This window comes from Giraffa tippelskirchi, chromosome X, assembly GCF_054371585.1.
Source record: "Giraffa tippelskirchi isolate mGirTip1 chromosome X, T2T-mGirTip1v1.2.pri, whole genome shotgun sequence".
In the NCBI taxonomy this organism is placed as follows: domain Eukaryota; kingdom Metazoa; phylum Chordata; class Mammalia; order Artiodactyla; family Giraffidae; genus Giraffa; species Giraffa tippelskirchi.
Window position 1 is genome coordinate 134,593,306 of NC_137289.1, and position 26,918 is coordinate 134,620,223.

General features: G+C 37.7%; 1 long non-coding RNA gene and 1 other non-coding gene across 2 annotated transcripts in view; one reads left to right on the forward strand and one right to left on the reverse strand.

Moving 5' to 3' along the window:
- Positions 1 to 26,918, forward strand: part of LOC145537167 (uncharacterized) — a 966,757-nt gene that overhangs the window by 601,110 nt on the left and 338,729 nt on the right. Inside the window, exon 5 of the long non-coding RNA XR_014076245.1 lies at positions 6,121 to 6,280. This is a non-coding gene — a long non-coding RNA (uncharacterized LOC145537167). The remainder of the gene's footprint in view (positions 1 to 6,120; positions 6,281 to 26,918) is intronic.
- On the reverse strand, positions 25,957 to 26,038 carry TRNAS-GGA (transfer RNA serine (anticodon GGA)). The gene has a single exon. It is a non-coding gene; the product is annotated as a tRNA-Ser (tRNA).

Sequence of the window (26,918 nt, forward strand, 5' to 3'; positions counted from 1 at the left end):
GTTAGTTAACTGTTGCTACAATGATGTTGCTTAAAAACCCACCCCAAACCTCAGTGACTCAAAACAGCATTTATTTTCACTCATCTGCGCTGCTGACTCACGTACCTCCTGGGTAGGAACTGCAAAGTCACGTGGCAAAGGGTTTGGCTACCAGGAAGAGTTAAAGCATTAGAGTCAATGATGAAGTCTACTACATGAGGATCTTGAGTTTTTAATAAAAATTGTAGGAAGCTCCTTGGTAAAGGGAATGTAAGATCATATTGCCTGACTGAATTACCTTGATGACATACATTGAAGTAAAACAGGGACTTTTTCTGTAGATCAATTTGAGGACAATTGACATCTAACCAATATTGGATCTTTCTACCAATGTGGCTCAGCTGGTAAAGAATCCGCCTGCAATGCAGGAGACCTGGGTTCGATCCCTGGGTTTGGAAGATCCCCTGGAGAAGGGAAATGCTACCCACTCCAGTATTCTGGCCTGGAGAATTCCATGGACTGTATAGTCCATGGGGTCACAAAGAGTTGGACACAACTGAGCAACTGTCACGTTCACTTTTCACCAATGAACACAGTATATCCCTCAATATATAGTGAGGTTCTTAATGGTTTTATTTTTTGTTGTTTGTTTGTAGAGTTAATTTGAAACTCAGTTACATAGAGCCATCTCATGCCCTCCCTCTCTCTGTAAAGGAAGGAGCATTTTGATTATTTAGGGATATATATAATTCTGCTCTTTAGTTTATTCCCAAGGCGGAATGTAGCTATCAGAATTCACTTACTTTGCTTTGGTGGTGGTGGTTGTTTTGTCCTATGTCTGACTCTTTTTGACCCCATGGACTGTAGCCCACCAGACTCCTCTATCCATGGGATTTCGCAGGCAAGAATATTGGAGTGGGTTGCCATTTCCTTCTCCAGGGGATATTCCCAATGCAGGGATGAAACCTTTATCTCTTGTGTCTCCTGCATTCACAGGGGGATTCTTTACCACTAGCGCCATCTGGGAAGCCCAGGTGCAGGATTGCAAAGATCTAGACTTAAATTGAAGAATTTTTCTTTAAAGCCTCAGGCTTTAGGATTTTTATTATGTGATAAGAAAACATGTTGCTCAGGCTATTTCTCACATCTATTCATGTAAGTTAGTTCATGTGTCTGGCATAAATTGTCATATGCATGCATCCTCTACAAGTGGTTGTGCTTTTATGTACTTTACTGTACAGTAATGTATGGAGTGAAGGGCTTCCATGATAGCTCAGCAGTAAAGAATTTGCCTGCAATGCAGGAGATACGGGTTTGATCTCTGGGTCAGGAAGATCCCCTGGAGGAGAAAATGACAGCCACTCCAGTATTCTTATCTGAAGAATCCTATAAATAGAGGAGATTGGAAGGTTAAAGTCCATAGGGTCACAAAGAGTTGAACACCACTGAGTGAGTTTGCATACACTGTACAGAGTATAGTAGTAGAGTATCTTTATTTCAAGTGCAGAATGTCCAGAAGCAAGTGTAAAAGCAGCAGTGGTGTAGGTAGCATAGCTACCCAGGCTTGTATTAGTATTTTTACATAAATAAGGAATATATTGGCTTGGCAAAACAGTACCTTCAGGGTTTTCTGTAGTATCTTAAGGAAAAACCCAAACAAACTTTTTGGCCAACCCAATAGTTGTAACCAGCAGTGAGTCCAGCCTTTGCAAGTATGAAGTCTTCATCCTATCCTAAGGTTTTGAAAATGGATCTATGCCACATTACAAAGCAGAGAAAGTGGGGGAATAAGACAACAGTAAGTGATGTGGTAATCCTCTATAATGTCTCCCAAGGTCTCCAATTGCAACAATACAGGAGTTTGAAGAATTCCTTATAAGGAATGACACCATAAAACTCCGAAAAGAAAACTTAGGCAAATCATTCTCAGACATGAATTGTAACAATATTTTCTTAGTTTTCCAAAGCAAAAGAAATAAAAGTAAAAATAAATGGGATCTAATCGAACTTAAACTTTCCCACAGCAAAGAAAACCATTGAGAAAATGAAAAGACAACATATGTAATGGGAGGAAATACTTGCAAATGATGCAATTGACAAGGAGTTAATAGCCAAAATATACAAGCAGCTCATAAAACTCAATACCAAAAAGCAACCCAATCAAAAGGTGGGCAGAAGACCTAAACAGACATTTTTCCAAACAAGACATACAGTTAGCCAACAAGCACATGAAAGGATGCTCAACACACTAATAATTAGACAAATCCAAATTAAAACGACAATGAGGTTTCACCTAAACAGCAATCAGAATGACCATCATCAAAAAGTCTAGAAATAATAAATGCTAGAGAGGATATGGAGAAAAGGGAACCCTCCTAGACTGTTGGTTGGAAGTGACTTGGTGCAGCCACCATGGAAAACAGTATGGAGTTTCCTTAAAAAAATAAAAATAGAGCTACCGTATGATTCAGCAATCCTGCTCCTAGGCATATATTCCAAAAAAGAGGAAAATTCTTATTCGAAAAGATACATGCACCCCAGTGTTCATAGCAGCACTACTTACAATAGCCAAACATGGGAAAAACCCAAGTGCCCACCAATAAAGTAACTGAGAGAAAGATGAATATTATTTGCTATCACTTACATGGGGAGTCTAAAAATGCAACAATACAAAGCAGAAACAAAGTCACAAGCATAGAAAACAAACTTATGGTTACCAAAGGGGAATGGGGAGTTTGGGATTAGCAGATATGTACTACTATGCATAAAATAGATAAGCAACAAGGATTTACTATACACACAGGGAGCTATATTCAATGTCTTACAATAATTCACAATTGGCAGTAATTTGAAATATGTGTGTGTGTATCTATGAATCACTTTTCTGTTTAGCTGCAACTAACCAAAATGTAAATCAACTACACTTCATTTTTTTTAATTCATACATAGAAAAGAAAATGGTGTATGGTATTCTCTATACTAGGAGCTTCCTTTATGTAACAGTCTTGAAAACTATGACTCACCAGAAATATTGATGATAAAAGCCACTCAAAGATGAATGAACATACTAAGAATCACAGATACTTAAACGAACTACTACTTTCGAGAACAGTTCACTGAAAGCAGCTATCACCAGAATTTTTTGTTGAAAAGAACCTTCCTTGAGAGCATAAAATGGCTTTGAACTCAGAAAACTCTAGGTCTGTGGCATTGTATGGCATTGTAACTTTTGTTAGTATCTTCCCTCATGCATAAGAAGATTTAATTTTATATTGGCATATTAGCAGAGTTCACAGTAAGCAAGAATAATTTTCACTAAAACAACTTAGAATTGGAAGTCCCTAACATAAACCTTATATTGTGGACTAACTGGTTATGGTACCCTTGCATTCTAACTCATAGTTTAGATCCCAGTTGAGTCTGAAAACAGGGTTCTAAAAAGGTGGGTATGTCATGGACCTACAAAATGGGCTTGTCTTTGTCAATTTCTCTTAGTTTTTAAGGCTTTCATTGAAATGCACGTTTGACAGTAGAGTCTATCAGCTGCATACTGATATTCAGCTAAATGTAAGGAGAGGCAGTAAAATATGATAGCTGTAGTAAGAGACTTCACTTTCATAAATATGAATATCACTAATGCCAATTTAATTGGAGCTGACAAAAATTTTGAACTTGGTGTATTCCCTAATCTCCAATAGAATGCATAGGGAAATAAGAATAACACAAGAATACTTTGTCCATTTTTAGATTTCAATTAACATCCTCATATAATGCTTGTATTTAAATAGAAGCCAGTGTATATTCTGGATTTACAAAGAAAAACATTTCTTATTGTTCATGTTATGTAGCTTGCAACCATAGCCAATCAAGTAATTATAATAATGTATCTGCTAAGATTCAGGGTAGAGATTAAAGGCCATCCTCACAAAAATAACATCTCAACATTCAAGTAATTGTGTATCATTGGAAAATCCCATGTACTTGAAACTGGGGTACATGTGACCCTCTAGGAACTTCTCAGTCTATTTGGGAATGTGAATAACCTAGATCTTCCCAGAGAGCTTTTATTTTTCTCAGCTTTTACTTTTGTTTTTGTATTAATCTGCATTCCATTTTCATACCATATCAGAAACAATATATCTGAAGGTCAATGTGGTATTTGTATACATTCTGGATTTCTGACTTCAGGCACAATAGCCAAATAGTTTATGGATTTGGCTATTAGATAGTCAAATAGCCAAAAACTATAGGAAAGCAAAGGCCCAGATAATCACGATGGAGTGATCACTCACCTAGAGTCAGACATCCTGGAATGCAAAGTCAAGTGGGCCTTAGGAATCATCACTATGAACAAAGCTAGTGGAGGTGATGGAATTCCAGTTGAGCTATTTCAAATCCTGAGAGATGATACTGTGAAAGTGCTGCACTCAATATGCCAGAAAATTTGGAAAACTCAGCAGTGGCCACAACACTGGAAAAGGTCAGTTTACATTTAAATCCCTAAGAAAAGCAATGCCAAAGAATGTTCAAACTACCGCACAATTGCACTCGTCTCACACGCTACCAAAGTAATGCTCAAAATTCTCCAAGCCAGGCTTTAACAGTACTTGAACCGTGAACTTCCAGATGTTCAAGCTGGATTTAGAAAAGGCAGAGGAACCAGAGATCAAATTGCCAACATCTGCTGGATCATCAAAAAAGCAAGAGAGTTCCAGAAAAACATGTGCTTTATTGACTATGCCAAAGCTTTGACTGTGTGGATCACAGCAAACTGTGGAACATTCTTAGAGAGATGGGAATACCAGACCACCTTACCTGCCTCCTGAGAAATCTGCAGACAGGTCAGGAAGCAACAGTTAGAACTGGACATGGAACAACAGATTGATTCCAAATCAGGAAAGGAGTACATCAAGGCTGTATATTGTCACCCTGCTTATTTAACTTATATGCAGAGTATGTCATGAGAAATGCTGGGCTGGATGAAGCACAAGATGGAGTCAAGATTGCTGGGAGAAATATCAGTAACCTCAGATACACAGATGACACCACCCTTATGGCAGAAACTGAAGAAGAACTAAAGAGCCTCTTGATGAAATTGAAAGAGGAGAGTGAAAAAAGTTGGCTTAAAACTCAACATTCAGAAAACTAAGATCATGGCATCTGGTCCCATCACTTCATGGCCAATAGATGGGGAAGCAATGGAAACGTGACAGACTTTATTTTTTTGGGCTCCAAAATCACTGCAGATAGTGCCTCTACCCATGAAATTAAAAGACGCTTGCACCTTGGAAGAAAAGTTATGACCAACTTAGACAGCATATTAAAAAGCAGAGACATTACTTTGCCAACAAAGGTCCATCTAGTCAAAGCTATAGTTTTTCCAGTAGTCATGTATGGATGTGAGAGTTGGACTATAAAGAAAGGTGAGTGCCAAAGAATTGATGCTTTTGAACTGTGGTGTTGGAGAAGACTCTTGAGAGTCCCTTGGATTCTTGCCAAGAGATCCAACCAATCCATCCTAAAGGAAATCAGTCCTGAATATTCATCGGAAGGACTGATGCTGAAGCTGAAACTCCAATCCTTTGGCCACCTGATGTGAAGAACTGCCTCATTTGAAAAGACCCTGATGGTGGGAAATATTGAAGACAGGAGGAGAAGGGGATGACAGAAGATGAGATGGTTGGATGGCATCACCGACTCAATTGACATGAATTTGAGTAAACTCTGGGATTTGGTGATGGACAGGGAAGCCTGGCATGCTGTAGTCCATGGTGTTCAAAGAGTCAGACATGACTGAGCAACTGAACTGAATCCAACTGATAGGAAAGTAAATTTGAGTTCTATTTCAAAAATGCATCAGCACCAACTACAATAGGTGGTGAACTCATCTCATTTCTAAGCCTCTTGAGATGGCTTCCATGTCTGAGATATGGACTTAAGGGTAAGGTGTAGAAGAATAAGGGTCAAACTAGAAACAAAGCGGGGGGTGGGGGTTGGGGAGAATAAAGTGGAAATATACAGGGCAACTTAGGAGCACGGATGAAAAGAAATGGGGTCTGGTAATCAAGTGGAGCTTTGTCTTCATTTTTACCACCTGCTTTTCCCTTCAGTCATCACTGCTTTTATTTTTGTCACTTTCAGATTTTATTGACACATACCAGACTTAAGTGACTTAGTGGAAATTCATGACCCTGCGGGTACCCATATTCTAGTGAGATCAACTTCGAAAGCAGGAAAAGGGAAGGAAGAAAAGGAAATTCCTAGCTGACATGGAAACAATGATTTTGTTGACACATCCCTGGTAAGCAAATTAATTATGTATGGGGAACTGGCTCTTAGGCATTTTGCTATCAAACATCCTATTTCCTTTTTCTTTTCTATTTTCTTTTTAAAATTGCATTCCTTCACAAAAACCTTTTCTATAACTTTTCCTCCAGGTGAATTGAAATTGTAATGCTCTAAGCTGTCAGGAAATATTTTGGAATTTACCTGTATTTCTATAAAGCACAGTTGATACATGAAAACAAAAGTAGATTACTGCTTCTTCTTCTGTTCTTTTATATGAATTGTAAACATCTAGAGTTAGTATTTTTTATTTGGTTGATTCAGATTATTAACTCACTCTTAAAACCACTATACTTTCTTGATTGGTCAAATATTACAGCAATATGCAGCATAACAACCAACCACAAATATCTTAATAGCATGTGATAATAAGCATTTTTTTGTCACATGTCTGAGGTTAGGAAATAGGTTGGCTGATATAATAACTATTATAATTTTTCTGGGGCAACTCTGTACCATATGTCTTTCATCTCCTTCCTGAGGTCAGCATGCTTACCTGGGCATGTTTTCTCATAATAGCAGAAGTGCAAGAGAATAAGCTGAATTATAAGGAGCTTGTCTAGAGTCTGCATGCATAAATTCTGCTATCATTTCTTTGGCCGGAAGAAGTCATAGGGTCTAATGTAAAATAAAGGGGTGGGGAAAAAGACTTTAACAGAGGGAAGATGAAGTCACGTGAACAGTGGCCTGGAATCAAAGAGGGAAGACGAATTGGAGTCATTAATGTGATCTACCTTATGGTGTAAACTCAAATATTACATGTCTTCTCCATTTCTCTTTTCAGATATACATACATAGGTATACATGTATATATATATATATATATATATATATATATATATATGTATATACACACACACACATACATACACACACAATATCTTTAATTTCTTACATAGAAATGTCATTTTTCTCAACTAAACATTTCAACTTTGAGAGGAAAGTAATTGGAAAGGGAGGAAGACAGCAGCAGACAAACTAGCCACACAACCTGAATCAATTCTTGTGAACAGAGGATTTCTTTCCCTTCCCTTCTCTCTCATACACACACACTCACACACACACCTATATTTGAAGTTGTAGTGCATAAGAATAGGACATCTGAAAGTATTCAAGCAACCAAATAACCTTCTTAGATAAGACATTTTTCAGTAGTGTCTTTGAATATATCTGGCATATAGATAATCCTCCTCCTTTTTACAAAAAAAAAAAAAAGATAAATTTCAGTTGTTTCAGAAATGGCATTGGAAAATTGCTTTGAATAAATCAGCACCATAGAGGGAAAAAAGCCCACATGCTCAGTAGGCATATCTTTCTCAGAATCAATGTATTGTGAAGAGATAAGTGAATGCTGCTAAGGAAATCTCTACCCAGCCTTGCTCAGTTACCTGAGTCACTCTTTAACATTGCCAGTGTGACACTTCCAATTTTTCAGAGCTCAGATAAATCACCAAGCCTCCCAGAACTATGGGTATCATACTGTGTTCTGCAACGCTGCCAAATCTCACTGCCCTTCCCAGCCCAATCACAGAAGGGTGGAGTTACTCATCAGGCCGTTTTCTCTCCTTTAGCCTTGACCTTCAGTCATTGCTTATGTATTCTCTCAGTGCATCCCCTGTGCATTCTAGCCCCTTTCTCATGCTTGGATCCTCATTATCATTTCTTGCGCTATTGAAAAAATTTCCTCAAGAGAACCTCTCCCCTCACCCTACTCATCTAATCAAATTTGTCCTGTATCCTATTCCTGTAGTCTAATCAACCTCCTCCCCCCAAACACATAAATACAGGCAAGTCCAAAACTGTCTGCAGTTCTGCATAGCCTGGCTTTATTCTGGATCCTTCCTTTTTTCCCTAGTTAAATCTCCCAGCCCCTCATAACATACTCACAGTCTAAACTGACCAGTTCATACCAGTTTGCCTGGATTTTCCAGGTTTTAAGAATGAAAGTCTCATATCAGTTCCAGGCAAACCTGGATGGTTGGTCACTCATCCTCATAAATATACACGCCCCCGACACCACATAATGTATTTGATAAATACTTACTGAGAACGTAATATGTACCAGGCACTTTTCTGGATACTAAAGATACAGCAGTGAACAGAAAGACAAGATCTTTTCTTGTAGGACTCAAAGTTCTAATGTGAAGTGAAAGTTGCTCAGTTGTGTCCTACTCTTTGTGACCCCATGGACTATACAGTCCATGGGATTCTCCAGGCGAGAATACTGGAGTGGGTAGCTGTTCCCTTCTCCAGCGAATCTTCCCAACCCAGGGATCTAACCTAGGCCTCCCACGTTGCAGGTGGATAGTTTACCAGCTGAGCCACAGGGAAGCCCGAAGTTCTAATAGGATGTTACATAAATAAATGAGAAAGAGAGATGGATATACTGTCATGTGCATTTGTCTCCTCTTAAAGTGGTAGTCTTTTCCAACTGAAACAGTCTATTCCTTTTTTTCTCTCTCTCTGTGCCTGTGTGTGTGTGTGTGTGTGTGTGTATACATACACATATATAAACATAAATATATATTTATTTCAGTGGTGTTATCTGCAGTGAAGAAAAATAAAGGAGAGAGTGAAGAAGTAGGTAGTGAGTAGGCAGTGTTGCTATATAAGAACAGGGACATTCTCTCTGATGGAGATTCTTCATGTATTCTATAATTAATAGCTTGCATATCTTCTCAAGTCCCCTAAAATAGTCAGTTCATTCCTTCTTATGTTCATTAATGTATTAATTAACCCCATAAGTTTTGTTGCAACTCCTGCTATCCGCTAGTCATGGTTTTAGCAACTGGTGAGGGAAGAGTGGGTGAAACTCACATACTCCCCACTTTTTTACGTTTTTTATAGTTAGGTCAAAAAAGAAACCGAGAACCAGCAATCATACAACTGCACTTATAGTGGTAAATTGTGCTCAGTACTGAGGCTTCCCAGGTGGCACTAGTGGTAAAGAACCTGCCTGCCAATGCAGGAGACATAAGAGACACAGGTTCGATCCATGGGTCGGGAAGATCCCTGGAGGAGGGATGGCAACCCATTACAATATTCCTGCCTGGAAAATCGCATGGACAGAGGAGCCTGGTGGGCTACAGTCCGTAGGGTCGCAAAGAGTCAGACACGACTGAATGGGAAACTCTGGGTATTTAACAGCAGGATTTAATTTTGATTCCGAAATTAAGAATGCTTTCAGCATTGATATTTGAGTCCCAGAGGGAAAACACTTTAGGCAGAGGGGAGAAGCACATTTGATGCTTTGAGAAAAGGAAATAAAAGATAATTCTGAAGCAGAAAGCAAGCCCATGTGTGTGGAGCACACTGAGTGACAGGAGCAGTGGGTGATAAACGCCCAGGAGATAGTGGAGGCTGGAGCAGGGAAGTCCTTAGAGTGAAAAGAATCGGGGTCTTGCCCCTCACAATGGAATCGCTCAGGCTTTTGTAAAATTCTGTTGCCTGCTTCCCCCCTCCACCCCTTAGAGATTCTGGTTTGGGATGCAGATGAGGCGTTAGGTTTTAAGAAGTTTCCTGACAATGTATATTTTTTTTCCAAATGTAATCTTTCACCTGTTTCCTCAAACAGGAAAATACCTGACTCAAGTTTTTACTTACTGGAACTCTAAATATTTTTCCCAGGTTCAAACTCTGTCTTTTCTTGGATTATTTTCCTCCTTCCTCTGCTGAGGATAGCTTTTTACCTCTTTCTGCCCTTTGATGTCTTCTTTAGATACAATTTTAAAGAGCATCAGAAACTAACACTCTAATGAACTTTGCAGACAGCTTAGAACCACCTTTCTCACCCATCAATCACCTTGTTTGTCTTTGCCTTGTTTCTATCCTGCTCTCTGCCCCTCAAAAACTTAGCACAGAAACTCAAATGTTGTAGATATTAGGCACAAATTTGTGAAATTGAGCAGACTACCACCTTAAGAGGATACAAATGCACAAGACAGTACAGTATCTCTAAATCTTGGATTTACATTCATGAGAGTGAATAAGCTTACATTCAATCACATTACTTGGCTGTCTTTGAGATAAGCGCAGGCACAAGTAATTGTCATTTTTGATTTAGTGTTCTAAGCCAAGATGAAAAAAAGATAGTCTTCTGCAGGCTCTAAATTTGATCTTACTTTAGTGGTTTTGTTTTACATTATAACTTTTTAAAAGTTGGGAATAAACATGAATAAACAGAATAAACTCTTCTTTATTCATATTTTTCTGGTGACCCATACATCTAAATAGTGTTCATTTGCTTTGAATGTTCCTGGTGTCATTTTTAGTTAGTACCTCTGATCTTGTTAATGGCAGAATCCATTTTTATTTTTTAATCAAGAATTCTGTCTTTGATAATGAGTTACTGAGAAAGAAATAGATAAAACCTGAACTATCCAGAGGGAATTTCCCTGGCCTGCTTTGGGGAGATAGCCTAACATCAGGCAGGGTTATTAATCATGCCTTTCTTTCTGGACATCAAGTTCTTATTCTTGCTTCTATTGTTGAAGGAAAACAAAATCACTTAAGTGAAAACCCAAATATTTTATATCAGACATCCTTGTATGAAAACTAAATATGTATCATTAAGTCAGTAATCTGTATGCACAGATGAAGAGAGGAAGGCAGAATAATATTTCTATTCTAAAACTGCTGTTTTGATGTAACTGTCTTTGATGGCAGGTACAACAGGAATAAACTCAAATTTTAAAAGTAGGGAAATGTTTTATTTCACTGATTTCAAGAAGACCAAAAAGACAGCTCCAGGATCTCAATACCACCTTTACTGATCACATTTTTTCCAATATCTTTTTGCCATCCTTCCTGTTTCAAGGAGGTCCTCAGGCTAATTTGCCTCAAAACAGAAACATGGCTCCCACAGTTGTAAGCATCACATCCAAACATGAAAATGTCCAGAGAAACATCCCTTGGCCTTCTTTGTTCTCCTTTTAAAAAAGCAAGTAACACTTTCCCTAAAGTTGCATTCTCTTTGCCACCCAGAAGACTTCCTCTCATGATTTAACTGATCAGAATTATGCCACAAGTCCAAAGCAAAGAAAATGGTGCCACCACTACAGAATCAGTCCAGTCAAGAGTCATCTTTAGGAGCTGGTTACCAAAACACATGGCCCTGTGAAGCAGAGTAGATAGATACTTGAAGAAAACTTTGAAAAATTAAGAGAATGAGAATATATGGAGGGAACCAACTAATAATATCTGTTCTAACTGGCATGGGGTTCAAGAGATAAGAACTATAGACCATTATATTTCTTCTTTAAATCAGGAGATTTTAACGTTCAAATCAAAATCTTTTGAAGGGCTACTCTAAAACCTGGTTGATTTCAAAATTTTGAAACTGTGAGGAAAAACCTCTGTAAAAGAAAACCAACTTTCACATTAGTTTGTTCATTTGTTATATTGAAAAATTAGTCCTGGCCTGGAGGATTTTAGGAAACCAAGTCCTTAAAAAAAAAAAAAAAGTTACCAGTGGCCTCTGGGTTCATTTCTCTTCCTGTTTTTTTGTTTCTGTCTCATTTTTTTTTATAGAAAGAAAGCTTAGCCTTGTGGACATTTTTATGTTGTGTATGTCTACAGTGTGAAAACCTGATACTGATGTTAGGTTGAGAGACTGATGGCACTGTGTGGGTCAGAATTTGGGATCAGGGTTTGAAGTTGGGATTTGGGTTAAGGAAGATAAGCTGTTAGAGTTCTAGGAATTGATTCAGGCTGGAAAAATGAGAGAGTCTAACATTGGGAGATAGGGAGGGATGACTTTAATTGAATTGTGGAGCTGCAGGAGGCTAGCAATACCTAGATTTGACAGTTTACTTCTAAGGGGCTATTTTGAAATAGGCTGATCACTCCAGAAAACACTAGGGTTGTAAAAGCCCTGCTTTCATGCCCAGAGTAACACATAGTGAGGGGAGGCTCATTGTACCTATTTGCACAAGAAATCCCAAATAATTGTGATGTCTTAGCCTCTCAAGAAGTTAAACACATTGCCCAAATTCCCTTTGCAGGAAGTATATTTAGAATTTTTTACCAATGTTTATAATTATTTTTTCTCTTACTGTTCTTGTTCAGTTTTGCTATTAAGGTTGTATGAGCCACAGAAAGGATGTAATTAGTTTTCTCTCATTTTTGTTCTTTAAAACTTTTGTATAAGATAGGGCTTGTAACGTTTCCTGAATATTCAGTAAAGATTTGCCTGTAGAATCATCTTGCCTTGTTATCGTTTATGAAATAGAAATTGGTGTTGTTTTTATTTCCCCCTCTACGGTTCACTTTCTTCAAACGTTACTAGTATTTGACCATTTTCTATTTATTCTTGAGTTACTTTTGGTATTTATAGTTTTTAGGTTATTTATCCATTTCCTTTAATTTTTCAAAGATATTGAGAGTATTCTTTACATCAGTATCTTTTAGAACATTTAATTGTCAGTTTATACAAGCCTAATTTTTGCTCCAAAGATAGGATAATGAGCCTTAACATAATTGTTGAATAATATAAAACCATACAATTAAGCTGAAAGATGAGTCAACATGCATATATTTTGAGAATCAGGCATAGTATGGTAGATTTTACAGGAGCAAGTGTCAATAATGATACTGAGTGAGATTGAAGCATGTCATTATTTGGAAAATGGTTTAATATGTGGCAGAAATCTGTGGGTAGAGTAATAATTAGCTCTAGCTTACTTCATTTCTTGTAACCCCAAAGGTGAATTGCAGCCTAAATCCATTTAAATAGGAATCTCCATGCATTGAAAGAGAGAAGCATTTAAATACTAATATGGTACCAGGGAAGTTTGTTCCAAAGGTGATCTCCATGAGAGAAAGGAATTTGTCTTTTCTTATTTCCTGTTTTCTTTACAGAGATTAAAACAGTTCCCGACACATAGTAGGTGCTCAATGACAAATTTGAATGAAAGAACAACTGAAAATCTAATTTAGTCCTTGTGACAAGTCTGTGACTACAATAACAAACACTTGCTGTCTATTTACACTATATCAGAAATCATTCTATGTCTTTACATGTGTAATTTATCTAAATCCTTACAAAATAGCAAATTGTAAAAAAAGCAAAATCGTTGTCTGAGGAGGCCTTACAAATAGCTGTGTAAAGAAGACAAACGAAAAGCAAAGGAGAAAAGGAAAGATATTCCCATTTGAATGCAGAGTTCCAAAGAGTAGCAAGGAGAGATAAGAAAGCCTTCCTCAGCGATCAATGCAAAGAAATAGAGGAAAACAACAGAATGGGAAAGACTAGAGATCTCTTCAAGAAAATTAGAGATACCAAGGGAACATTTCATGCAAAGATGGGCTCGATAAAGGACAGAAATGGTATGGACATAACAGAAGCAGAAGATATTAAGAAGAGGTGGCAAGAATACACAGAACTATACAAAAAAGATCTTCATGACCCAGTTAACCATGATCACTAGGTGATCACTCACCTAGAACCAGATATCCAGGAATGAGAACTCAAGTGGGCCTTTGGAAGCATCACTACGAACAAAGCTAGTGGAGGTGATGGAATTCCAGTTGAGCTCTTTCAAATCCTGAAAGATGATGCTGTGAAAGTGCTGCGCTCAATATGCCAGCAAATTTGGAAAACTCAGCAGTGGCCACAGGACTGGAAAAGGTCAGTTTTCATTCCAATCCCAAAGAAAGGCGATGCCAAAGAATGCTCAAACTACCACACAATTGCACTCGTCTCACACGCTAGTAAAGTAATGCTCAAAATTCTCCAAGCCAGGCTTCAACAATATGTGAAACATAAACTTCCAGATGTTCCAGCTCGTTTTAGAAAAGGCAGAGGAACCAGAGATCAAATTACCAACATCCGCTGGGTCATCAAAAAAGCAAGAGAGTTCCAGAAAAAAATCTATTTCTGCTTTATTGACTATACCAAAGCCTTTGACTGTGTGGATCACAATAAACTGTGGAAAATCCTGAAAGAGATGGGAATACCAGACCACCTGACCTGCCTCTTGAGAAACCTGTATGCAGGTCAGGAAGCAACAGTTAGAACTGGACATGGAACAACAGACTGGTTGCAAATAGGAAAAGGAGTGCGTCAAGGCTGTATACTGTCACTCTGCTTATTTAACTTCTATGCAGAGTACATCATGAGAAACGTTGGGCTGGAAGAAACACAAGCTGCAATCAAGATTGCCAGGAGAAATATCAATAACCTCAGATTATGGCAAAAAGTGAAGAGGAACTAAAGAGCCTCTTGATGAAAGTGAAAGACAAGAGTGAAAAAGTTGGCTTAAAGCTCAACGCTCAGAAAACTAAGATCATGGCATCTGGTCCCATCACTTTGTGGCAAATAGATGGGGAAACAGTGGAAACAGTGTCAGACTTTATTTTTGGGGGCTCCAAAATCACTGCAGATGGTGATTGCAGCCATGAAATTAAAAGACACTTACTCCTTGGAAGGAAAGTTATGACCAACCTAGATAGCATATTAAAAAGCAGAGACATTACTTTGCCAGCAAAGGTCCTTCTAGTCAAGGCTATGGTTTTTCCAGTAGTCATGTATGCATGTGAGAGTTGGACTGTGAAGAAAGCTGAGCGCTGAAGAATTGATACTTTTGATCTGTGGTGTTGGAGAAGACTCTTGAGAGTCCCTTGGACTGGAAGGAGATCCAACCAGTCCATCCTAAAGGAGATCAGCCCTGGGTGTTCATTGTAGGGACTGATGTTGAAGCTGAAACTCCAATACTTTGGCCACCTGATGCGAAGAGTTGACTCATTGGAAAAGACCCTGTTGCTGGGAAGGATTAGGAGCAGGAGGAGAAGGGGTTGACAGAGGATGAGATGGCTGGATGGCATCACCGACTTGATGGACATTAGTTTGAGTAAACTCTTGGTGTTGGTGATGGACAGGGAGGCCTGACGTGCTGCGATTCATGGGGTTGCAAAGAGTCAGACATGACTGAGCGCCTGAACTGAACTGAACTGATACAATAACTACAATCATGTTTGTGTTTATGGCAGTTCTGTACCTTGTTGATTACTGTGAGCTTGTTATATGTTTTGAAATCAGGCAGTGTGATGCTTCCATCTTTGTTTTACTTTCCCAAGATTGACTTGGCTGTTTGTGCTCTTTCATGGTTCCATATGAATTTTAGAATATTTTTCTATTTTTATTTATTTTTTAATATAAATTTATTTATTTTAATTGAAGGCTAATTACTTTGCAATATTGTAGTGGTTTTGCCATACATTGACATGAATCCTCCTTGGGTGTACATGTGTTTTTATAAAAGAACAGCATTGGAGTTTTTATGGAGATTGCACTCAATATGTAGATCACTTCAGATAGTGTGTATTTAAACACTGTTAAGTCTTCTAACCTATGGATATGAAGATGCCATTCCATTTGTTTGCATCTTCTTTAATTTCTTTCATCAAATTACTTTTTAGTTTTCAGTATACAAGTCTTTCAACTCTTGAATCAAATGTATTCCTAAGTATTTTATTATTTTTGGTGCTATTGTTTTGGGGATTATTTTCCTAATTTCCTTTTCAGCTAGCTCGTAGTTAGTATAATTTTTGCATTTTGATTTTGTACCCTGCACCTTTATTGAATTTGTTTACTAGTTGTAATAATTTTTATATGAATTTGTCTACAAACAGTAACAGTTTTACTTCTTCCTTTCTGATTTGGGTACTTTTATTTCTTTTTCTTGTTTAATTACTCTGGCTAGGATGTTCACTACTATGTTAAAATAAAGTGGTGTGGGTATGCATCATTGTCTTGTGTCCGATCTTAGAGGGAAAGCTTTCAGTTTTTCACAGTTGAATGTTATGCTAGCTGTGGGCTTTTCATGTATGACCTTCATTATGTTGAGGAATTTTCCCTCCTTTCCTAATTTTTGAGAGTTTTTGTTATGAAAGGGCTCCTTATTTTGTCAAACACTTTTTTTTTGCATCTATTGAGATGATCTTATGATTTTAATCCTTTGTTCTGTTAACATGATATGTCACACTAATTGGTTTTCATATTTTGAACCATACTTGCATCCATGGGGCAAATACCTCTTGGTTACATTGTATAATCCTTTTAATCTGCTGTTGGACTCACTTTGTATTTTATTGAGGCTTTTGCAACTGTATTCACCAGGGTTATATTCCTATAGTTTTGCTTTTCATGGTGTCTTTGGCTTTAGTTTCAGGGTAGTGCTGGATTCAAAAAATGAGTTTGGAATTATGTCTTCCCTCCTCTTGATTTTTGAGAAACATTTGAAAAGGGATTGGTGTTAATTCTTCTTTAAATATATGGTAGAATTCACCAGTGAAGTCATTTGATCTGTGTCTGTCACAAAAAGATAAATAGTGTGTTATTCCACATGTATTAGGCATTTACAGTAGTCAAAATCATAGAAATATCAAGTAGAATGGTGGTTGCCAGGGACTGGGGGGAGAGGAAGATGGGAAGTTGTTGTTTAGTGGGTACAGAGTTTTAGTTTTGCAAGGTTAAAAGATTGGTTGCACAAAAATGTGAATATTCTTAATACTACTAAACTATACAACTTAAACCTAATTCATATTTTGTTATGTGTATTGTACCACAGTTGATTTTTTAAATGTATATAAATCTGCTACTTAGAGGTAGGTCACATTTCTTTGCAAATTTTGTTTATGGTCTGATGATTAAAAAACAAAGGAGTTGCCACCATCACCCTAATACCAAAACCTGACAAAGATGCTACAAAAAAAGAAAACTACAGGCCAATATCACTGATGAACATAGATGCAAACATCCTTAACAAAGTTCTAGCAAACAGAATCCAACAACATATAAAAAAGATCATACATCATGACCAAGTGGGCTTTATCCCAGGGATGCAAGGATTCTTCAATATCTGCAAATCAATCAATGTAATAAACCACATAAACAAATTGAAAAATAAAAACCACACGATTATTTCAATAGACAGAGAAAGCCTTTGACAAAATTCAACATCCATTTATGATAAAAACCCTCCAAAAAGCAGGAATAGAAGGAACATACCTCAACATAATAAAAGCTATATATGACAAACACACAGCAAACATTATCCTAAATGGTGAAAACCTGAAAGCATTTCCCCTAACGTCAGGAACAAGACAAGGGTGCCCACTCTCACCACTACTATTCAACATAGTTTGGAAGTTCTGGCTATAGCAATCAGAGCAGAAAAAGAAATGAAAGGAATCCAGATTGGAAAAGAAGAAGTAAACCTCTCACTGTTTGCAGATGACATGATCCTCTACATAGAAAACCCTAAAGACTCCACCGGAAAATTACTAGAGCTAATCAATGAATATAGTAAAGTTGCAGGATATAAAATTAACACACAGAAATCCCTTGCATTCCTATACACTAACAACAAGAAAACACAAAGAGAAATTAAGGAAACAATTCCATTCACCATCACAATGAAAAGAATAAAATACTTAGGAATATATCTACCTAAAGAAACAAAAAGACCTATATATAGCAAACTATAAAACACTGGTGAAAGAAATCAAAGAGGACACAAATAGATGGAGAAATATACCGTGTTCATGGATCGGAAGAATCAATATAGTGAAAATGAGTATACTACCCAAAGCAATCTATAGATTCCATGCAATCCCTATCAAGCTACCAACGGTATTCTTCAGAGAACTAGAACAAATAATTTCACAATTTGTACGGAAATACAAAAAACCTCAAATAGCCAAAGCAATCTTGAGAAAGAAGAGTGGAACTGGAGGAATCAACCTGCCTGACTTCAGGCTTGACTACAAAGCCACAGTCATCAAGACAGTATGGTACTGACACAAGGACAGAAATATAGATCAATGGAATAAAATAGAAAGCCCAGAGATAAATCCACTCACCTACGGACACCTTATCTTCGACAAAGGAGGCAAGAATATACAATGGAGAAAAGACAATCTCTTTAACAAGTGGTGCTGGGAAAACTGGTCAACCACTTGTAAAGGAATGAAACTAGAACACTTTTTAACACCATACACAAAAATAAACTCAAAATGGATTAAAGATCTAAACTTAAGACCAGAAACTATAAAACTCCTAGAAGAAAACATAGGCAAAACACTCTCTGACATAAACCACAGCAGGATCCTCTATGACCCACCTCCAAGAATATTGGAAATAAAAGCAAAAATAAACAAATGGGACCTAATTAAAATTAAAAGCTTTTGCAAAATGAAGGAAACTATAAGCAAGGTGAAAAGACAGCCTTCAGAATGGGAGAAAATAATAGCAAACAAAGCAACAGACAAACAATTAATCTCAAAAATATACAAGCAACCCCTGCAGCTCAATTCCAGAAAAATGAATGACCCAATCAAAAAGTAGGCCAAAGAACTAAACAGACATTTCTCCAAAGAAGACATACAGATGGCTAACAAACACATGAAAAGATGCTCAACATCACTCATTATCAGAGAAATGCAAATCAAAACCACAGTGAGGTACCATTTCACGCCCGTCAGAATGGCTGCTATCCAAAAGACTACAAGCAATAAATGCTGGAGAGGGTATGGAGAAAAGGGAACCCTCTTACACTGTTGGTGGGAATGCAAACTAGTACAGCCACTATGGAGAACAGTGTGGAGATTCCTTAAAAAACTGGAAATAGAACTGCCATAATACCCAGCCTAGATGCCCATCAGCAGATGAATGGATAAGGAAGCAGTGGTACATATACACAATGGAATATTACTCAGCCATTAAAAAGAATACATTCTAATCAGTTCTAATGAGGTTGATGAAACTGGAGCCTAATATACAGAGTTAAGTAAGCCAGAAAGAAAAACAGCAATACAGTATACTAACACATATATATGGTATTTAGTTAATCGGTAAAGATAACCCTGTATGCGAGACATCAAAAGATACACAGCTAAATAGAACAGTATTATGGACTCTATGTGAGAGGGCGAAGGCAGGATGACATGGGAGAATGGCATTGAAGTGTGTAAATTATCACCTGTGAAACGAATCGCCTGTCCAGGTTCAATGCATGATACAGGGTGCTCGGGGCTGGTGCAGCCGGATGACCCAGAGGGATGGGATGGGGAGGGAGGTGGGAGGGGGGTTCTGGAAGGGGAAAACATCTACTCCCATGGTGGAGTCATGTCAATGTATGGCAAAACAAATACAATATTGTAAAGTTAAAAAATAGATAAACTAATTTAAAATTAAAAAAAAATACAAAGGAGTTAAGCACTATTACTTCTAACTTAAGACTAGTTTTAGATATGAAAATTAGTCTGAATATGGATTAGAAATATTCTGTCTTTATTTTAACTATGAATTCAGCCTTAATAAACTTGTCCAGTGATACTTCAAGGCCCAAGTTACTGTTTTCTCTGACATCTACCGTTGAAGAATTCCTTTTTTGGAGGAGAATCCTGTGTATATTTCTAGACTAATCCACTTAGTTGTACGTACACCTGCCTCTAGAGTTTAATATCAAGGCTTATCCTTTAAATAACTTTGTCTCCTTGGTTCTTACTATTATGCCAGGCACAGAGCTGGCAGGTAATAAGAGTTTACTGAATTCACTGCACAAATATTTGTTAAACCCTTAACATGAACAAGGACCAAGATAGATGCATTTTTAATGTTGCCTTTATTTAGTAATGGTTAAAACTTTGCACAGGAAATAATCTAAATCTTAGCCAAAGTGTTAGTATTGACCAACTAGGGTTTATATGTTTTATTCAAAAGATGTGTGGTATTTAGTAGAAGACAGACATAATGATTTAGCTGATGAGAATAGAATATATAATTTTGGATTTCAGGCCTCTGAGAGACAGAGGTGTATGCTGTAGACACAAACTTTCTTCCTGATGTCTTTGTATATATGCCATACTTGGTAGTGATATTTCTTAAAAGTATACCTGCTTTTTCTTCCTTAAAATGCTTCTGTAATTTGATTGTCAGTTACAAATACATTAATGATTGTTAACTAAATATAGCTACTGAGGGTAGTTGTATGCGAATGAGAAGAATAATGAAGTTATTTTCTTTTTTTTTTTTTGAAGTTATTTTCTATAAGCCAGTTTAGTATTAGCAGTTACCATAAACTCTAATGTACATTTAGGAGGCTGTTACAAATAGGCACATCAGTATTTTTGTGCTGAATTTAAATCCAAGAAGTCTTAGTAATCATATGTTCCCTTACATCACCATCTATATTATGGTAATGGAATGTGCGTTTTATTGATTATAGAAGATGAAGCCACACCAACATTTCTTAAGTTCACATATTTGGAAAAAACATTCAATTTATTAAGAAATCTAATTCTTAGTGTTATTTCTTAATTAAAAAAAACTGCTGTTTAAAGTAAAGATTATGTTCAAGAAGAGCCCATGTCAGGGTTAAATGAAAGAGAGACTAATTAGCTGATAAAATTCAGAATTATGAGACTATCCTCAGTTTTACAAACTAAAACAAAAAGCTAGGGAGTTTTCTGGGTGATCAGAAACACTGAATTTATGCTAAGAAAGACATGTATAAAATCTCCTGGGTCCCTATTTGGAGAATCTTAGTAGAACCCCTATAATGACCCCTGACTAATTTGAATATACATAGTAAGAAGTAGTCATGAGAATCCTCTGTCCTTTTGAGTAGTGGATTAATTATTCTATGACATGTTTTGATTTAAGCTCTCAACTGTATTCAGAACAATGACAGAACTGGGAATTGTCTATGATAATTTCATTGAATATGTAAGAGGTGAAAAAACTGCTTAATAGCCTTTTTAAAACATTATGAAATTCCTTAACTGTAGCTTTATGAAGCTAACTGATGGTATATATGGTCAAGGGTTTTCTAATCAAACTCAGAGAAAATGGGAAAAAGACATATGATTATGTTAGGTGAATTGCACTGTGTTGATTAAAAACATTAAGCAGCTAGGATTACTTTAATAGCAGAAGGTGAGTAATTTGAAAGGAAATGTAAGAAATATCCATGAATCTATAATCAGACAGTGTGTTCTTTCCCTACCACCACAAACAAATTTGGGACGAGAGTAGTGGCTAGATTTGCAAACTCAGACACTAGTGCCTACGATCACTAGATTCTTTTTCCAAAACTACAAAGGATAGGTTATGTAGAACTATAATCTTTATGGTACTCCTTCCATACCTAAGAAAGTGCTGAAAGCTAACTGCACTCTACTTAAGACCTATTACGAATGTTGCTACAGTTTAAGGTTCAGGTGGGTGGGGACTTTATTTTCTCTGCTGTTATGTCTCCAGTGGGCTTTCTAGGTGGCTCAACAGTAAAGAATTCACCTGCCAATGCAGGAGATGCCAGTTCAATCCTTGGGTTAGGAAGATACTTGGAGAAGGAAATGGCTTCCAACTCTTTGAGAACCCATGGACTGCAGCACACCAGGCTTCCCTGTCCATCACTATCTCCTGAAGCTTGCCCAGACTCATGTCCATTGAGACGATGATGCCACCCAACCATCTCATCCTCTGATGTCCCCTTCTCCTCCTGCCTTCAATCTTTCCCAGCATCGGGGTCTTTTCTAATAAATCGGTTCTTTGCATCAGGTGGGCGGAGTAGTGGAGTTTCAGCCTCAGCATCAGTTCTTCCAATGAATATTCAGGACTGATTTCCTATAGGATGGACTGGTTGGATCTCCTTGCAGTCCAAGGGACTCTCAAGAGGCTTCTCCAGCACCACAGTTCAAAAGCATCAATTCTTTGGTGCTCAGCTTTCTTTACACTCAATTCTCACATCCATACATGACTACTGGAAAAACCACACCTTTGACTAGAAGGACCTTTGTTGGCAAAATAATGTTTCTGCTTTTTAAGATGCTGTCTAGGTTTGTCATAGCTTTCCTTCCAAGGAGCAAATGTCTTTTAATTTCATGGCTGAAGTCAACATCTGCAGTGATTTTGGATCCCAAGAAATAAAATCTCTCACTGTTTTGCTTGTTTTCACATTTATTTGCTATGAAGTGATAGGACCAGATGCCATGATCTTAGTTTTTTGAATGTTGAGTCTTAAGCCAGCTTTTCACTCTCCTCTTTCATCTTCATCAAGAGGCTCTTTAATTCCTCTTCTCTTTCTGCCATTAGAGTGGTATCATCTGCATATCTGAGGTTATTGATATTTCTCTTGGCAATCTTGATTCCAGCTTGTGCTTCATCCATCCTGGCATTTCACACGATGTACTCTTCATATAAGTTAAGTAACCAGGATGATGATATACAGCTTTGACATAATCTTTTCCCAATTTTGAACCAATCCATTGTTCCATGTCCGGTTCAAACTGTTTCTTCTTGACCTGCATACAGGTTTGTCAGGAGGCAGTTAAGGTAGTCTGGTATTCCCATCTCTTGAAGAATTTTCCACAGTTTGTTGTGATCCACACAGTCAAATGCTTTAGCATAGTCAATGAAGCAGAAGTAAATGTTTTTCTGGAATTCTCTTGCCTTTTCTATGATCCAGTGGAAGTTGGCGATTTGATCTCTTGTTCCTCTGTCTTCTAAATCCAGCTTGAACATCTGGAAGTTCTCAGTTCATGTACTGTTGAAACCTAGCTTGGAGAATTTTGAGCATTACTTTGCTAGCATGTGAAATGAGTGTAATCATGTGGTAGTTTGAACATTCTTTGGCATTGCCCTTCTTTGGGACTGGAATGAAAACTGACCTTTTCCCGTCCTGTGGCATTTGGAATAGTGCCTAGCATATTGTAAGTGCTCAATAGTTATTAGCTATTGTAGTCTTCCCTTTTCCATTGTTTCACTTTCTGCAACTTCAGTTCCCCACGATCAGTCACAGTCTGAAACTATTAAATGGAAAATTCCAGAAATAAATAATTCCTAATTTTAAAATTGCATACCTTTCTGTGTAGTGTAATGAAATCATGTCCCTTCCTGCTCAATTCTGCCAAAAACATGAAACATCTGTTTTTCCAGTGTAATCCACCTTTTAGTCAGGCTGTCTCTGTTTCCAGATTGACTTTTATGATATCAGTATGGGTACCGTGGTGCTTGGACTTCCATGATGGCTCAGCAATAAAGAATATGCCTGCCAATGCAGGAGATGCGGGTTCTATCCCTGGCTTGAGAAGATCAGATCCCTTGGAGAGTGAAATGGCAACACACTCCTGTATTCTTGCCTGGGAAATCCCATGGACGGAGGATCCTTGTGGGCTGCAGTCCATGGGGTCCCAAAGAGTCAGACACAATTTAGCGACTAAGAAACAACAAAATAGCCATAGTGCTTGTGTTCAAGTAACCCTCATTTTACTTAAAAATGGCCCCTAGGGTGTAAGTTTCAGTTGTACAGCCAATTGAGTCATATATATATATATATATATATATATATATATATATACATATATATATGTATATATATGCTAGTTTTACTGTCACACACCTTGAAGTACCAAAGTTATGGCCATAGTGCATGCTAAATGCTTAGTTAGGATGGAAAAAGCATTAAATTTTACAATTAGATTTTTTGAGAGAGACCACATTCACATAACGTATTATAGTACTTTCTAAAACTTAACAGTATATTGTTATAACTGCAGTATATTACAGTATATTATTAGTAATTCTATTTTATTATAAGTTATTGTTAATTTCTCACTGTGCCTAATTTATGAATTAAACTTTGTCTCTTATTCATATGTGTGTGTGAATATATATATATGTGTGTGTGTATATATATATATATACACACACGTGTAGAGGGAGAGAGAGAATTCGGTACTACTCTTGGTTTCAGGCATCTACTGGGGATCTTGAAATGTATCCCTCATGGACAATGGGGGAACTACTGTATTACCAAAAATCATGAATTCTGAGATGGACATTTAATCATATTTTGACTTCTCTAAAATTGGGAAGTATTTAATAATTGTTGGCATCTTAGATTCAAAGCAGTGTGTTATTATCTGAACATTCTTCTATTTTTTCAACATATGGAAGAAGCCCCTTGAAAGGTGGGAAAGTTCTATAAACAAGCCAATACATGATTCAATTTAATTTTCTCTCCTCGTTCCTGCTCCACCCTTACCAAGGTTAGGCAGTCACGAGATGAAAAATGTATTCACCACAAATGAAATATTTTCTCACTGAATGCTCACCATAATCCACTAGGTCAGGTATTTTTACAACCCCATTTCACAGCTGAATAAACCAAGTTTTAGGGAGGTCAACTAATGTGGCCATGGGCACTCACTGAATATATTAGTGAACCAGCAACATTCAAACCCAATTAGTCTTTAAGGCATTTGTTAATTCCACCATACCTCTAGACTCTGCAACATTTCTTAATATTAGAACAGAAGAGTTTCTCTCAGGGAATTTTAAGAAGAAATGTCAATTAGACATTTCCATATTATGTTTATGAAAAAGAAAACTAGTAATTTCTATTACGTTGAAGTGATTGGTTTCCTTGTTGAAGGTGACTGGGGAGCTAAATAAAGCTGTTTTTATTCACTGGAATGCTTTATGCTTCAGCAGCTGTGAATATTAATAGAATTAAAGACTTTAACAGCAATCTAATGTGAGTGCTCTGCAAAACTATTCTGTCAGATTTCAGGGTAGGCAGGTTCTTATTTTATTAAAGCCTTATTAATTAGAAATTTTTTGTAAGTATTGATTTTACCTGCTATTGTAAGCATTCCTGTGCTGTTTGCTTCATTTTCTCTGTTTACTACGGTTTATACATGTTTGAAACAGATAAAGATGAGATAAACTAGTATACTTTTTAACAGACATAACATACTGACACACACTTAATGTTTATCTTTTGAATTCCTCAAAGTCATGCTTTTTGGTAATTTAAATGAAGGCCTGCCTGGACTGTTTAAATGTTCTCTGATGATAAAAATGTATTGACAAATAAATTGGTACAGGGAGCATCTTTTAACCTGCTCGAGACATTAATTTGTTTCAAACATCTTACTAGTACCATTTACATGTTTTTTCATATATATGTATAAATGCAGGGGCTCAAAACCCTTTAACTGTCCAACTTTGTTAACCTCATTAAAATCAGCACCGTAAGAATATTTGACTGCCATTTTTTTTTTTTCAAAACTTACGTTCTGGTCTTTTCAGAAATCTAGATCTAGTTTTCTGCCACTTTGTCCACATTAATGAAATTTATTTTATTTGGTTTATTTTCATTCTCAATGACAATCAAATATAATGAGATGAAATGCTCCAGGTAGAACTAAACATTAGGGATAATGGGATACAGAAATAAGAAAATGACCCTAGAGTGTAATTCCTATGTAAGTAAAGTATGTGAGTCCTCGGGTTTCACAGGACTCTGAACTGACTAAGCCAATGCCTAATTAGGCATACCTAGTGATGGAGCGGGCGTTCTGGCGGCAGGGCAGGAGGTCAGCGTTGTCTGTTTCTGTGCTACTGGCTTTCCTGTTCCCGATTGTCTGAAGTGTTTTGTCCCGCCTCCCGCTTCTCCTGGACTCAGGTTGTAACCACAATCGTCCAACTCCCTAGCTCTGTCATCTCCTCCTCGTCTAGACCCGTTGAGGTCCCAGTCGTATCCCGGCAGTTCATAAATTCTTTAAATGGTCTACGGAGAAGCCTGCAAAAGAGAAATAAGCACCTGTGTCAAAACGTTGACTTCTCGTAGTCGGCAGGACTAGAACCTGCGCGGGGAGACCCCAATGGATTTCCAGTCCATCGCCTTAACCACTCGGCCACGACTACTGATGGTGGTCCTCTGGGCAGTGAGACCTATGTAGTGCCTGCACACAAGTGTCTACCCTAATAACAGAGGAGCTACCCCAAGCCCGAGGCCAGGGGAGGGGGCTGAGAGGAGTTACCCTATGTCCAAGGAGCGGCGGCTGCGTGGGCACAGGAGGACCAAGAGGAGTTACTCCACATTGAAGGTCAGGAAGGGCCGCCGTGATTAGATACCCCTTGTCCACGGTAAGGAGCAGCTGCTGCACTTTGCTCGAGAAGCCATGAAGAGATACCCTACGTCCGAGGTAAGAGAAACCCAAGTAGGCCGGTAGGTGTTGCGAGAGGGCATCAGAGGGCAGACACACTGAAACTATAATTACAAAAAACTAGCCAGTCTAATCACACGGACCACAGCCTTGTCTATCTCAATGAAACTAAGCCATGCCGTGTGGGGCCACCCAAGATGGACTGGTCATGGTGGAGAGGTCTGACAGAATGTGGTGCACTGGAGAAGGGCATGGCAAACCACTTCAGTATTCTTGCTTTGAGAACCCCGTGAACAGTATGAAAAGGCAAAAAGATAGGACACTGAAAGATGAACTCCCCAGGTCAGTAGGTGCCCAATGTGCTACTGGAGATCAGTGGAGAAATAACTCCAGAAAGAATGATGGGATGGAGCCAAAGCAAAAACTATACCCAACTGTGGATGTGCCTAGTGATAGAAGCAAAGTCTGATGCTATAAAGAACAATATTGCATAGGAACCTGGAATGTTAGGTCCATGAGTCAAGGCAAACTGGAAGTGGTCAAACAGGAGATGGCAAGAGTGAACGTTGACATTCTAGGAATCAGCGAACTAAGATGGACTGGAATGGGTGAATTTAACTCAGATGACCATTATATCT